This window comes from Neolamprologus brichardi, chromosome 1 (genome assembly GCF_056152115.1).
Source record: "Neolamprologus brichardi isolate AB-2024 chromosome 1, ASM5615211v1, whole genome shotgun sequence".
NCBI classification, from domain to species: domain Eukaryota; kingdom Metazoa; phylum Chordata; class Actinopteri; order Cichliformes; family Cichlidae; genus Neolamprologus; species Neolamprologus brichardi.
Window position 1 is genome coordinate 7,663,833 of NC_142104.1, and position 5,536 is coordinate 7,669,368.

At 43.1% G+C, this 5,536-nt stretch overlaps 1 pseudogene; it reads right to left on the bottom strand.

Moving 5' to 3' along the window:
- Nucleotides 1-1,391: 1,391 nt before the first annotated feature.
- Nucleotides 1,392-2,321, bottom strand: LOC148106283 (uncharacterized; annotated as a pseudogene).
- Between the last annotated feature and the right edge of the window lie 3,215 nt (nt 2,322-5,536).

A 5,536-nucleotide genomic window follows, 5' to 3' on the forward strand; every position in this document is an offset into this window, starting at 1 on the left:
ATAAACGGCTGAAGCGTGTTGCTTATTTTTCAAAAACAGGATTTGGTAACAGTAACCTGTGACTATAAACTCGATGTTGGATGCAGTTGCCAAAACCACATGTGCTGTCCATGTTAATTACAGTATTCAGTTTTTATCCAAGTATTCCCTGTGAGCCAAAAGGTCAATTCAGGAGGATCTAAACGCTTTGTCAGTTTTTTCTAGTCTTGGTTCTGTGTGATGTCAGTGAGTTTAACATGGCCATCTCAGGCACACAGCTCTCTGTATGCAGAGGCTCTACTTCAGTGTTTCCCAACCACTGTGCCACGGAAGATGATCTGGTTCCACCTGATTAGTACTCTAAGCGATCGGTGTGAGTAACGGGAAATTACAACTACCTGCTCTAATTAAATGGATTGCCAACTGCCAGTGAGACAGAAATATAATAGTCATCCTGTGAGACAATGCAAATATTTGAAAAGAAAAAGTAGTCAGTCCGGCCTGGGTCCTGGAGGAAACTCCAACTCAGATGAAGGCATGAGGCATGAGTAGTGGTCAGAAGAAAGCAAAAAAGCTATACTGGGGACAAACTGAGCCAATTCTACCATACCTGGTGCACGGGGAAAAATGATCAATATGATTTTTGTGACATTTTTGTTTGGTGGTGTGCCGTGTGATTTTTCCTAATGTGAAATATGTGCCGTGGCTCCAAAAGGTTTGGAAACACTGCTCTACTCGTCTCATGTTTGCAAGGGCCAGCTAATCAGTTAATACTGGTCTTAAAGTGGGAGGAGCAAAATAAAATAAAGACTATTTTGAGGTGTGATTCATGCAAATCTACTCTATAATAGAGTTAGTGAATAAAAAAAATTGAGGTGTAAATGAAAATAGGTCCAAATAGTAGTCACAGGAGATCATATGCCTCCGTCTCACCCTATCCATCAGTATTTTCCTCTTCATGCCCACCATGTCCATAGCAGGTCTCACTACCGTCTTGTCAATGTTCCGCTTTCACTTTTGCTGCTATCCTTCCATACGGGGACTGACTCCTCAACAGCAGTAAGTGGGAAACAACTGATGGAGTGAACAGGATGTATGCAGGTAAACTCCAGATCGAGATGAGGGGAAAATGTCGGATTGCCGTCGATGTTACAGAAAGACAGAGGTCTAAAACCAGGCAGAAGGCTTTTGAGCAAACACTTTGGCAACAGTGGGAAGGAAAAACTCTCTTTTAAAAGAGAGAAACATCGGGCAGAAGCAGGCTCTGGAATGGGGTGGCCATCTGCCACGGCCAGCTGGTGATGAGATTAAAATTAAATTTAGAAATTAAATTTAGATGCCCAATTTAAATAAATATTTTAAGCCAATTTAAGAGTTTTGTCACATAATCGCATGCACGTTTCAATTACATTTTAGCGTAGGCATGAGAAAGCCCTAAAGATGACATTTTGGCTCTTCAACTTGGCATGTTTTTGGAAGGTTTTGACGATTACTTCGTCAATCACTGAGTTGCATGACCTCATTAAGAGTACTGGAGAAGGCAACCTTTCATGGAGTTCATTGTATACTGTCAGGCTGCGTTGTTAAATGTTAGCTGAGGACATTTTGTAGTTTTTGGACAAAATTTTGTTCCAGATCTTCTGGGAAACCCTCTGCATAATAAACTCAGATGTATCTGGATGCCATGTCGCCGTCTCATTTCCTTCAGCCCTAGTGTGCATTACCAGATCTTTAATGAAAATTTTCACAACTTCCTTGTACTCTTCCCTGTTTTCAGAGACACTGAGTAGTCTTTTTGGTAAAGCCAACAGGTGTTTGGTGAAGGTTGGGACAGTAATGTTATCAAGCTGTTCCCTCAGATTAAAAATCAAACGTTTTTCCTTGCAGTTATGTGTTTTGCAAAGATCCTTGAGAATGGCCTTGTCTAGATTTTTCAGCCATTTTGGGAAAGACTGACTGTCCTTCTCCTGTTTTAGGATCAGGATTTCACCGTCTCTCTGCTGAAGCTGCTCTTTCAGACAGTTCATCTCAAAGTCAACGTTTCTGGTCTTTTCCTGATCTGAACAAGTCTGATCCCCCTTTTCTTTGATGGCACTGCTCATTTCCACTTTGCGTGACACTGATTCATCAGTGGGTTCTACAGCTTGGATCTCACATTGGTCCAGTGAAATTTGAGCCATCAGCTGTTTGATTTGCTGCCTGGCTTTCTCTGCATCCTCTTTTAAAAGTTGATTTTCAGACAGAGTGTTTAGGAAAGCTTTCCTAACCTGAATAAGGTCATCAAGTGTACTTTTTGGCAGAGTGCACACAAATTGTGGTATCTTGTGTTTCTGGTTGCTCATTTTTGACATTTCAAACAAAGATATGGTGGTACAGTGAATCAGATATTCAAATATGACTGAGGGTAGCAGAACAAAAGTTCATCTAATGCGGTGTTCCCAAACTTTTTTTGCTGCCCCCCCCCCCCCCCCCCTTTGTTTACAAGGGGGCGGGTCCCACACTTTGGGAACCTCTGCTCTATAACATCTTCTTGTGACTACTTACACAGACCTTCTGGAAGACTGATGCACGCAGGACTTTATCAACTTTTTGACCTTCTGTCCAGAGAGAGGAGGTTCAGGTCTGTTCAAACAGACACTAAGAGAATCCAAAGCTGTACAGACCCTTATTAAACACCGTCACACAACTGTGGGTCAATATGAACGCATCATGCAGGTGTACGAGGTGGGAGCTCTGAGATTTTTGCGTCTGTCTGTGTTACTTACGTGTAAGGTAGGAAGGATAATATTTAAAATAAGCGGGCGAACTGATCTATAAATGTTATATAAATCACTAGTGTGCGGACATCAAAGCGCTGATAGTGAAGTGCAGACCCTTTTATTTACCGAGGGAATTCAGTGCTGTGTTTCTGCTGCTGGCTGTTTACATCCCGCCGCGTTCTGATTGGACCACAGCGCTAGGACTGCTGCATGACGTCATCAGCAAGCACGAGACCGCTCACCCAGATGCTGTTTGTTGTTGCCAGGGATTTTAATCACTGCAACAACAGCTATGTAAGGGGCGCATACAAGGCAGTGCCTCGCCCGCATTTTGGACAGTCCGACAACATTTCTGTTTCTCTGTCCGGCACACAGGCAGCTCCTCAAACGAGCCCCCCAGTAAGTAAAATTACTAAAGTTTGGAGTGAAGAGACTGATTCGGTGCTTAAGGACTGCCTTGGTGCTACAAACTGGGATGTGTTTAAGACTGCTGCCATAAGAGAGGACGGTTCTGTGAATTTAGAGGAATATGCATCAGTGGTCACCAGCTGCATCAGCACATGCATTGACAATATTGTCCCCACCAAGCGATACAAAACATATCCAAATGAGAAAACACGGTTAAACTCTGAGGTGCGTTCCATGCTGCATGCACGCTCCACTGCATTTGCCTCTGGTGCCGCAGAGGGCTACAAAAAGGCCAGATATGACCTGCGCAGATCCATCAGGGAAGCCAAGTGGCAGAACAGACTGAAGCTGGACGGACACTACAACAATTCAGACTCCTGACGCATGTGGCAGGGCCTGCAACACATTAGTGATTTCCAGCTGCAACACGCTACCAGATGAGCCGAGTTCTACGCTCGCTTCGACACTCAACACCAACCGATACAGAGGGATTCTACCAGCAGGGGCAGCACAGAGCTCTTCACTCACTGTGACTTCGACTGAGGTATGCAAGGTTCTGAGAAGGATTAACCCGCGACAGTGACTGACTTTGAGGGTGTGCTCTTCAGAGCTGGCTGAGGTGTTTACAGACATTTTCAACTTGTCCCTCACCCAATCAGCTGTGCCCACATGCTTCATGTCTACCACCATAGTGTCCCTCCCCAAGAAAAACAACATAACCTGATTGAATGACTATGCCCCATCGCACTCACTTCAGTTGTAATGAACTGTTTTGAGAAGATAGTCATGTCCCATATCAAAGAAGACATCCCGGATACATTAGACCCTCTGCAATTTGCATATCAGTGCAATCGAACTACTGAGGACGCAGTTAATGCAGCCATCCACACAGCCCCTTTCACACCTCAAAAATAAGGACACCTATGTTCAAATGCTGTTTATAGACTACAGCTCAGCATTCAACACCATCATCCCAAACAGACTGGTGGAAAAGCTCTCCACTCATGAACGGACACCCCAGTCAGTCAGAGTTGGTATCAGGACAACAGGTACAAAGATAGTGAGCACAGGGACTCCCCAAGGCTGTGTGCTCAGTCCACTCCTGTACACCCTATTCACCTATGACTGTGTCCCTGCACAGGTATACACTACATAATAGAACTGTAATCTGCATATACACCTTAATATTGCATACTCTGTATATATTATCACTGTGACAGTGTTGCAACTACTTGCACTTTAAATTCTGTTAACACACACATTTACAAAGCACTGTTTTACTTATTATTGCTTTCTTTTAGTTGTGTGAAGGGAACCCACAAAGTAAGAATTTATCAGTCCCATTTATCAGTATTAATTCAGATATGTCCCTCTGAGGAACAGCTGGACTGGATGGTGAATTTTTGTTTTTATGGGCCAATGTTTGTTTATTTGTTTGTTTTTGTAACGGTGTAAACAATGAAAGGTGGGGGATTGGCCAATTGGTAACAGTTGACTCTGGGCTGGACCAATTACAGCCAAGGAGGTTGGATGTACTCTCCTCCTTGCTTGAGTAACGGCTCTCAAAGCGGTCTTATCACAGGCAAACAGAAGAAAATGGTATTGAGGTATCCGTTTTGAGGTTAAAAGGGACGCGATTTGATCTGTACTTCAGCTAGAATGAAAAAAAGACACAAAGCTCGAGTTATTCTGTGTCTTTGCTGCACAACTGCCTCTTCTTCTCTCATTCTCTCCCCCTCCCTCTCCTGTTGCTACTTCAATCATGAAACTGATCAATGATCAGCTGATTGGCTTTTCTGAAGCAAATCCCATCTCTCTTGTTTGTTTATCACCCACTTTGCGCCAGAAAGAGGAAACGGACGGTTTCCCTCTCATTCACACCTCTATTCTTTCTTGCTTGTTTTCTACTGTATATTTATATTATTTATATATATTTACTGTATATTTCTACTGTATATCTCATAGCTGTCTTCCTGTCCTCATTTATGTACTGCAACCCTCTCACATACTTCTCTGCCACTCCTGATAACCTCGTGTAGTACCACTGATTCGGTCTTGGCACCCTATCATATGCTTTCTCTCAATCCACAAAGACGCAGTACAACCTTCTCTATACTTCAGTCTCAAAAGTCTTTTTCTCCTTCCTTAGTGTTCAGCCTCATATACAAGTCGGTATAAGCTACAATTCATATATATTATATCTATTATATCTTCAATGTACTAATAACTTGAGAACAAAAATGTTTATCCTGAAAGATTTACATGTTTGGACTACAGTTCCATAGAGCCCATTCTTTTTGCGTCATCTCGCGAGAAAGCGGAAATAGAAATACACGAATGACCTGAAGAGGGCAGTAACGCCCCTTTGCTCCGCCGAAAACTTCCCCACA